We start from the raw sequence: 9,861 nt of genomic DNA on the forward strand, positions 1-9,861 counted from the left end.
CCCAACATCCACACCCACATCCCCTTCACCCACACCCCCTTCACCCACACCCCAACATCCACACCCCAACACACATACCCCCTTCACCCACACCCCAACAAACACCACACCCCAACACCCACACCCCTTCACCCACACCCCAACACACCCAACACCCACCCCACTGACCCCTTTTAAAGTTCCAGAAACATGGCCAGCTGGTCCCCTAGAATTTGGCACATGGGATAAGCCAAGGCTTGCCTTCAGGAACAGGTTTTTCCACCACGTCGCTGCCCAAGGCCCAGGGCATCCCCAAGTTCGTGTGAAGCCTGCCTGCCACATCCACAGCCCATGCCGACCCCACCTGGAGCCACTGGAATGCTTGTTCCTGGGCATGTGATAAACCCAGACAGCTTCAGCCTTGCAGGACAACTGTGCCATCTGGCAGCAGTAGCCAAGGGCCCATGGAAAGAAGTTGGAGGGGAAACCAGATGCTGTGAAAATACTTTATTAGGCAAAACTGCATACTATAAAAATGCTTTAAAAAATGCAGCAGGAGGTGATGGGAAGACACAAACGAACAAGCGCGTAGTGACACATGGCTGTCAACACAGTAAAGAATCCACACTGCTTCCCCCCCTTTACCTAGAAAAGGAGCGTTCTAGGCCACCTCCTCCTCAGCATACTCCTCATCCTCCTCCTCCTCGGCCGTGGCATCCTGATATTGCTGATATTCAGACACCAGGTCGTTCATGTTGCTCTCGGCCTCGGTGAATTCCATCTCATCCATGCCCTCGCCCGTGTACCAGTGGAGAAAGGCCTTGCGCCTGAACATTGCTGTGAACTGCTCTGAGACACGCTTGAAGAGTTCCTGGATGGCCGTATTATTCCCAATGAAGGTGGCCGACATTTTTAGCCCCCGGGGTGGGATGTCACAGACGGCTGTTTTTACATTGTTTGGGAGCCAGTCAGCAAAGTAGCTGCTGTTCTTATCCTGAATGTTGAACATTTGTTCATCCACCTCCCTCATGGGCATGCGACCCCTGAAAATGGCAGCCGCCGTTAGGTAGCGGCCATGGCGGGTCGCAAGCGGCCATCATATTCTTAGCATCAAACATCTGCTGGGTAAGCTCAGCCACAGTCAAGGCCCGGTACTGCTGGCTGCCCCGGCTGGTCAGTGGGGCAAAGCCAGGCAAGAAGAAATGCAGCCGGGGAAACGGGACCATGTTCACGGCCAGCTTCCGCAGGTCAGCATTCAGCTGGCCGGGGAAGCGCAGGCACGTGGTGACCCCACTCATGGTAGCAGACACCAGGTGGTTCAGGTCACCATAGGTGGGTGTGGGCAGTTTTAGGGTCCTGGAACATATGTCATATAGCGCTTCATTATCTATGCAGAAGGTCTCGTCCGCATTTTCTATGAGCTGGTGGACTGAGAGGGTGGCGTTGTAGGGCTCCACCACGGTGTCTGACACCTTGGGCGAGGGCAGGATGCTGAATGTGTTTATGATCCTGTCTGGGTACTCCTCCCGGATCTTACTGAGCAGAAGGGTGCCCATCCCAGACCCAGTCCCCCCACCCAGGGAGTGGGTCAGCTGGAAACCCTGCAGGCAGTCACAGCTCTCAGCCTCCTTTCTGACAACGTCCATCACTGACTCCATCAGCTCCGCGCCTTCTGTGTAGTGTCCTTTGGCCCAGTTGTTTCCGGCCCCACACTGACCTGTAAGACAGTACAGCCAGTCACTCGATGGCCAGGTGTACGGTCATCAGTGGTCACCATAATGCAGAAAGCGCCAGTGTCACGTGTGAGGTGAAGCACCATTCGCCCTGCAGGTGGAGCAAATGAAACCCCCTCCCCGAGTTACAGGACAGCAGCTTCCCCTGTTAGGAATTAAGTCAGGAGTCAAACCTGAGACGGGCTAACAGACCTCGCTGCAGGCGGCTCCTGCCCGTTTTCAGGGAAGGCAGTAGCCACGGCCCCAGCTCAGCTCCCTGCTCCGAGTTCACATCAGAAGCTCCTCACCTTGAGGGGCAGACCTTAACCTTCAGGGTCGGGCCTTCCTCCCAAAGCCCGTTTAGGAGAAGCAGATTGAGCGAACTCGACTCGGAGAATAGGAGGGGTGTTCAGGGGCCCTGGCCCCACAGTTCCCCAGCGGATGACCTTGGGGCCACTCGTGGATTTTGAGCTGCCCTGACCCCAAGTCCTCCCCCGCAGCTCACCGAAGATGAAGTTGTCCGGCCTGAAAGAATCTGCCCGAAGGGCCCCTGAGCGCACAGAAGTCCATGGGTGCCTGCTCCAGATCCACGAGCACAGCGCGGGGGCACGTACCTGCCACCTGAGAGGGGCGGGAGGCATGTAGCAGGGAGGGCCGCGTTCCCAGGAAGGGCGGTGGGGGAAGGACGAGGGAGTCTCACCGCTGGCCTCGTTAGTAGTACACGTTGATGCGCTCCAGCTGCAGGTGGCTGTCCCCGTGGTAGTGCCAGCGGAGTCGAACGGCATGTTCATCGAGATCACCTCCCAGAACTGCCAGAGACGGGAGGGGCCAGACAGGCCAGGGGCTGAAGTCCACGGAGGCGCCCCCAGCCGCTCTACCCACCCCACTCCTCAATCCGCACCCCCATCCCTAGGCCGACCGTGTCCCTGGGGTCCACCCCGGCCGCCTCGCCAGCCACCCAGTTCCACCGTCCCCGGCAGGGAGCCCAGGGCCGCAATGCAGAGGGCACGCCCCGCCACTTGCCAACATCTTCCCTGGCCACCCCGCAGGCCCGGGCCGGGCCCTCAGAAGCCCCGCTGCCAACCTTGGCACCGATCTGGTTTCCCGCACTGCCCGGCCTGCGTGAGCACAATCTCCCTCATGGCCTAAGATGAGGATTAGGGAGCAGCAGAAGTACGGAAGGGAGAACCAGACGCCAGCGACCCACGCCCCTCCCGCCAACGCTTAAATAGCCCGGCCGCCCACCTCCCTCAGCCTCGATTGGGCTCCCAGAATAAGCAAACCTTTACTTCCAACACAGGTGCACCCACCTGTGAGATCCCTTGGCGTTGACGTCTGTGGAGAGACTCAGGTTACCTATCAGCGTAAGGTCCCTTCCACAGTTTGAGGGAAACTGCCTAAACTGATGAATGGCATGAGAGAACTTCCTCCCGCAGTCATTTAGTGAGACATAGAATCCCGTAGACTGACTGAAAGCTTGAATTTTCCTCCCCATGAACTGGAGAAGGGGGAAAGAGACTCTATAGTTTCCATATGATCACAACGTGAACTTTGAACACCTGTCCTAGGAATTGATGACATATATTAGTTAAATGGATTCGATCTTTCATCTATTAGGAGATCTGTTGGTAGGAAAGGCATTCCATATGTTAACTCAACAGAGGAAATTAATTAGTTACACGATTAATAAACACATATAGTTTGGAGCAGTTCTAAAACCCGGAGTAAGCTATGCGAGTAGATTAGAAGATAGTTAGGCTCTGATTTAGATAGAGTCTTCTTTAAGAGTAGAGATTAGCCCCGTTTCACCCTTTCCGAGGACTGCGTCTCCAGCAGAGTGAAGGCTGATATTGGATTCTTAAAGTGGCTAGAGGATGAAGGTGAATGGGGTTACAAGCCAAACTGCTGTTGGAAGATTGGGCCCAATTGTGTCACTCTTGCAGGGCTTTTAGATTACCAGACTGGCGAGGAGTTATTTTCTTCTAGTAGACCATTTTTCAGATTGGGGTGGGGGAATGCCTCATCTAACCAGTGAAAGGTATCAGTAAGCATTTAGCAAATATTTTGAATCTCCTGCAGAAAGGCATCGGGGTAAATTAGAGTTGCCAGTTCTCACCTGGATAGTGTTCCTCAATTTTGGACAGGTTTAACCTGGAGAAGGAGAAAATTGCTGGCCTTATGGGTCAATGTCAGGCAGAGCTCACAGTGCTGAGTCCCACTTTTTAGATGTATTATGAAAAAGATTTACCCCTATAAACAAATGAGACATTAAACAGAAACAGATCCCTTCTAGTGTCTGGGGTAGAAAGAATCATGAAAGTGCTGAATTATATCCCTATGATTGGTTAACTTGGCATTAGTAATTTATTACGCATCATTCAGCCAGCCAGAGGGGCCCTGGACTGAAATGCAAATCCCTGGCCCTTTTTTTCTTCTTCAGGAGTGTTCTGGCCCATTCTACTATGCTGGACCAGCACGCCCATAAGCTTCATTGGCCCTTTCAGTGCAGGACCCTTGGCTGCAGCATCTACAAGGGCATTTCCTTTTACATGGTCAGTCTCTCTTTTGATGTCCTCTGCAATTAATTATAGTCACTTTTTGGCAGCAAAGCAGCATTCTAACAAGCTCAAAATCTGAATGATGTATGGAAAAGCCCTTGGGTGTCAGGAGTCCCTACCCATTCCAAATTGCAGCATAAGCATGAAGCACTAAAAAATCATACTTGGAATCAGTGTAAATGTTAACTTTTAAATCCTTTCCCAACTGCAGGGGCCTAGTAAGTTCAATTAACTCAGCTTTTTGAGCTGAGGTCGAGGCCAGCAAGGCTTGTGCCTTGATTCTCTTGTGCTGACTAATAATAGCATATCTAGCCCTCCTGTTTTCCTGATGCATAAAACAACTCGCATCTGTTAACCACTCTTCCTTGGGATGGTCAAGGGCTCATCTCTCCTAAGGCTGGCCTGCTAGAATACATTTGTTTCATAACCTGTGACATGCTTTGGCTGTGTCCCCAGTCAAATCTTATCTTGAATTGTAGCTCCCCTAATTCCCATATATCGTGGGAGGGACCCAGTGGGAGGCAATCGAGTCAGGGGATGGGTCTTTCCCATGCTGTTCTCGTGACAGTGAATAAGCCTCATGAGATCTGAGGTTTATTTATTTATTTTTGAGACAGACTCTTGCTCTGTTCTCAGGCTGGAGTGTGTTATCATGATCTTGGCTCACTGCAACCTCTGACTCCTGGGTTCAAGCGATTCTCCTGTCTCAGCCTCCTGAGTAGCTGGGATTACAGGCGCCCACCACCATGCCTGTCTAATTTTTGTACTTTTAGTATAGACGGGGTTTCACCATGTTGGCCAGGCTGGCCTCGATCTCCTCACCTCAGGTCATCCACTGCCTTGGACTCCCACAGTGCTGGGATTACAGCTGATGGTTTTATAAAGGGGAGTTCCCTACACAAGCTCTTTTGCCTGCTGCCATGTAAGAGATGTGACTTTGCTCCTAATTTGCCTTCTGCATGAGCGTGAGGCCTCCCGACCATGTGCAACTGTGAGTCAATTAAACCTCTTTTCTTTACAAATTACCCAGCCTCAGATACGTCTTTATTAGCAGCATGAGAACAGACTAATACAACCTATATGCCAGAAAGGCTGGAGCACCTGTGGACTCTGGCGGATAAGTAGCTGGGTTTATGGTTTGGCAGGCTTTAAGGGTTATGTCTGGAGTGTCCAGCAATAAGGCCTGACACTTTCATAAATGTTCTCCTATTATCCACTGGTGCCCTTTAGCTTCTAGGACCACCTTCCCTTGGTATGGGGTCAAAAACCTGTAGGTGCTGTTCTAATGTTAGTTTATTAGCTTTGCCAACTAGAAAAGTGGTAGCAGCAATAGCTCTAAGACATCAAGGCTAAAAGTCACAGGATCGCTGAGGACAGTAAAAGCTAAACCGTTTGGGGCCTCTTTCCTGGGGCAGCCTCCAGGCCACTACAAAACGGAGGCGGTGAGCAGAAAGGTAACAACCTGCAGAGCACTCAGGTGAGGGATAAAGAGCACAAGGTGGACAGTCCAAAAAGAGAAAGTGGCAAACATCTTGTTTAGCCAAATCCATTCTTCTCAGCATTCCCCAGGGCCTCTAACCCTGTGGGCTTGGCCTCTAATCTGAGTGTGACACCCCCAGGTCTCTAACTTTGGGCTGAGTCTCTCACCCTGATATTATACCCTAGGGCCTCTCACTTAAGTAATAGTGGATAATCATTCTTGCCAACCTGAATGCTTCACGACTCTAAAAGGCAGCCCACTTGCCAGCTGACTGATTCTATGGGATTGTTTTCCTTGGAGTAGGGGTCTTGTCTTTGTTCATGGTGTTGTTGAAAGATGTTGCTGGAAAAGAGGGTCCTGATATAGACCACAAAGTAGGATTCTTAGATCTTGTGCAGGAAAAAATTTGAGGTGAGTCAGAGAACACAGTGAAAGAAGCAAGTTTATTAGAAATGACTCCATTACAGAGTTGGACACCCTCAGAAAACAAGAGCAGGAATCCATCGTCTTTTGTTAGTGTCTCCACTCTAACCATAAAGAGAAAGAGTTATAATTAAACTTGGAAGGTGCAGATGTACTCACTAAAGTCGGGGCTATTGGTTTTAACAGTGACCATTAACTCGTTGACCTAAGCTAGCTCATTAATATTATCTTTAAGAAAAAATGTTGCACTCCTAGGACATCTATACATTTTTCAGGCTTGGTGGAAGATGTCTTGTATGGCCATAAACATTCTGCAATTGTAATTTGTAATTTGTGGCCAGTAAAAAAATGTGGCTATTTTCAGACCATAAATATTAACCTTCTAGATGCCTTGTGAATACCTAGCTACTCATATTAAGATAGAGAATTCTAGTCATGTTTATTAAACCAGAAGCTTGATAACCATGAGTTCCTCTAACACAGCAAGTCTACTCCTCAAGGAGAAAAAGTATTTCTCAGGAATTTTGTGCATTTTGTGTGATGGCATTTGGTATGTTTACCAAAATGGCAGAAAAGAGTGAAATTAGTCCTCAAAGATTTCTCAAGATTGGATATAAACAAAATGATTATAGCTAATATGCAAGTTGACATAGTTGATATGCAAAAGAAATTTTGTTTGAAACACAATGAGATTTTTATTTTTATTTATTATTATTTTGAGACAGAGTCTTGGTCTGTTGCCCAGGCTGGAGTGCAGTGCACGATCTTGGCTCACTGAAACCTCTGCCTCCCAGGTTCAAGTGATTCTCCTGCCTCAGCCTCCCAAGTAGCTGGGATTACAGGCATGAATCACCACACCCAGCTAATTTTTGTATCTTTAGTAGAGATGGGGTTTCACTCTGTTCGCCAGGCTGGTCTCAAACCCCTGACAACAAGTGATCTGCCCACCTTGGCCTCCAAAATTGCTGGGATTACAGGCATGAGCTACTGCTCCCAGCCACAATGAGGTTTTTAAATAATTCTGATTTCTTGCTGAATTTCAGCAGGGAGCTGAGCAAATTCAACAGATCATGGGCCTAAAGTAGGAGAAGACTGAAGACAAACTCTAGAACACATGTGATTAAATTAATTACAATGGAAACCAAATCAAATTTAATAAGGCCATACCTCTTAGTTTCAAGATGTTTCCCCTCATTTTGAAATGTGGTGTTATTCAGTGGAAAAAAGAAAAACAGTGTTTATCTCCAGAGTAAAGAACAGGTTCCCTGCAGGGACTGACTGACTGAGAGCTATGGCTCAGGATTAAAAATTCTTTTTTCCACTTATAAACTAAAAATTAATTTCTAAGCCCCTATTGACTAAATGAACCACTTTTCTTGGATAAGGACGTTCCAAAGTAACCCTGAAAAGCTAGTTCAAGCCGTAGCCACATCTGCCTCATTATGCTCTCCTCCCTTTGGTTTTAATTTTAATTTTTATTTTTGTGGGTACATAGTTGGTGTATATATTTATGGGGGTACATGACATACTTTGACACACGCATGTAATGAGTAATACATAATAAAAAACAGGGTATGCATCTCCTCAAGCATTGATAGCTTGTGTTATAAACAATCCAATTATACTATTTTAGTTTTTATAAAATGTATAATTAAATTATTTTTTACCATAATCACCCTGTTGTGCTATCAAATACTGTCTTATTCATTCTTTCTAACAATTTTTTGCACCCATTTTGCATCCCCACTAACCCCCTGTTCCCCCACTGCCCTTCCCAGCCTCTGGTAACCATCCTTATACTCTCTATCTCTATGACATCAATTGTTTAAAATTTTAGCACCCACAAATAAAGAACATGTGACATTTGTCTTTCTGTGCCTGACTTATTTCCCTTAACATAAAGACTTTCAGTTCCATTTCTGTTACTGCAAATGACAGACTCTCATTCTTTCTTAGAGCTGAATAGTACTCCATTGTGTATATGTACCACATTTTCTCTATCCAGTCATCTGCTGATGGACATTTAGGTTTCTTCCAAATCTTCGCTATTAGCAACATTTATTTTTGACTGACTTCTGGATAAAAGCCACCTTAACTGAGGTGAAATGATATCTCACTTTGGGTTTGATTTGCATTTCTATGATGATCAGTAATGTGGAGAACCTTTTCATTTGCCTGTTTGCCATTTGTATGTCTTCTTTTCATAAATGTCCATTTAAATTTTTGTCCACTCTTGATTACATTTTTTTCTTTAGAATGTTTTGAACTCAATATATTGTAGTGTATTAGTCTGTTTCTGCACTGCTATAAAAAAACTGAGACTGAGTTATTTATCTATCTATTTATGTATTGAGATGAAGTAAAGTTAATAATGGTTTTTCTAAAAACAAAACGTAATTATTTCTTAGATAATCTGCAAGAATCACCCGCAATTTGTAGATCAAGGAAATAATAGTTTAATGGAACCAAAGTCCATGTATGAGATAATTAGGAAACAACGAAATCTCAGTGTTGAACAAAAGGCAAATGGCATGACTAATTACTGAAATTTAATAAGAACACACTGGGCTGGGCATGGTGGTTCATGCTTGTAATCCCAGCACTTTGGGGGGGTCTGAGGCCAGCCTGGGCAACATGGCAAAACCTCGTCTCTACAAAAAAATACAAAAGTTAGCTGAGCACAGTTGTATACACCTGTAGTCCCAGCTACTCCAGAGGCTGAAGTGGGAGGATGGCTTGAGCCCAGGAGGATGCAGTGAGCCAAGATGGTGCCAGGCACTCCAGCCTGGGCAATCAGGCCAGACCTTAGAAACACTCTCCTCCTGACTCTTCAGGGAGCCAGACAGAGAATTCTCTCTTCTGCTGCCTCCTTTGTGTTTGAATATAAAACATAAAAATAAAAGCTTTGTGAAATAAATTTAACCAAGACAAACAAAACACCTAAATAAAAGCTTTGTCTGGGAAACTTGCTCATCTTCATGTCAATTTCCATTACCGGAGAGCCAAGAAACTCTGGTCAGTAACAAATAGCACTGACAGCTGGTTCCTGCAAAAGATGTTGCGTTAAGCAGGAATTATTTTAAAATAATTAAAGCTTGTCATTGGGTCTAAGAAATTGTTTAATATAACAATTCCCTCAATTGAAAACAAGATAAACTAAGAAGTATATTTTTAAAATATTATTGATGGAAACAAATAGCAGAAATACATAGGATTAAGAATTCTGTTGAAAACTAGAAAGAGATAAATTAGAAGTCAAATAAGAGAAACTTATTGGCCAGGTACGTGGCTCATGCCTGTAATCACAGTACTTTGGGAGGCCGAGGCGGGCGGATCAGCTGAGGTCAGGAGTTTCAGAACGGCATGGCCAACATGGCAAAACCCAGTCTCTACTAAAAATACAATAATCAGCTGGGCATGGTGGTGCAGACCTGTAATCCCAGCTACTCAACAGGCTGAGGACGAATTGCTTGAACACAGGAGGCGGAGGCTGCAGTCAGCCGAGATCTCCACTGCACCACTGCACTCCAGCATGGGAGACAGAGCAAAACCCCGTCTCAAAAAATAAAAAATAAAAAAAGGAGAAACTTATTGAATCAAACTGGAAACCGAGAGAAAATGGGTGATTTCCTAGTAAAAATACACATTAACAAAATGGACTCTAAAATAAGGAAAATTTAAATACACCGATTAGCATAGAAAAGGTTGG

General features: G+C 46.3%; 1 pseudogene; it reads right to left on the bottom strand.

Annotated features, from left to right (window-relative positions):
* Positions 1-570: 570 nt before the first annotated feature.
* LOC115834143 lies at positions 571-2,833 on the bottom strand (annotated as a pseudogene).
* Positions 2,834-9,861: the final 7,028 nt, after the last annotated feature.

Source organism: Nomascus leucogenys, unplaced genomic scaffold, assembly GCF_006542625.1.
Source record: "Nomascus leucogenys isolate Asia unplaced genomic scaffold, Asia_NLE_v1 001803F_23897_qpd_obj, whole genome shotgun sequence".
NCBI lineage: Eukaryota > Metazoa > Chordata > Mammalia > Primates > Hylobatidae > Nomascus > Nomascus leucogenys.